The following is a 355-nucleotide window of genomic DNA, read 5'->3' on the forward strand; positions in this document are numbered from 1 at the left end:
ACTCCCCAGTCCTTTCCCATCTGCCTCCATCGTTTCTCACGCCCTGTCCTGTTCATTCTCATAGGACATGGTGACTCCCACTCTGGGTGGCCCTCACATTCTGGCTATGGCCCTTGCATTCTCACCATTCATGGTTATGGCCTTCGATGTTGGTTTTGTTGACTGTTTCTTCCCCTCCCTACATTTACTTTTATAATTAGAAGTTGGTGGAGTTTTTGGTCTCCTTAAATTATATATATTTACATGTGCAACATGATGTTTTGATATATGTACACAATGTGAAATGGTTAAATCATGCTAATTAGCATATCTATTACCTCACATACTTATTTTTTTTTGCAGTGAGAATATATAA

This window comes from Propithecus coquereli, unplaced genomic scaffold, assembly GCF_000956105.1.
Source record: "Propithecus coquereli isolate 6110/MARCELLA unplaced genomic scaffold, Pcoq_1.0 Scaffold59, whole genome shotgun sequence".
NCBI lineage: Eukaryota > Metazoa > Chordata > Mammalia > Primates > Indriidae > Propithecus > Propithecus coquereli.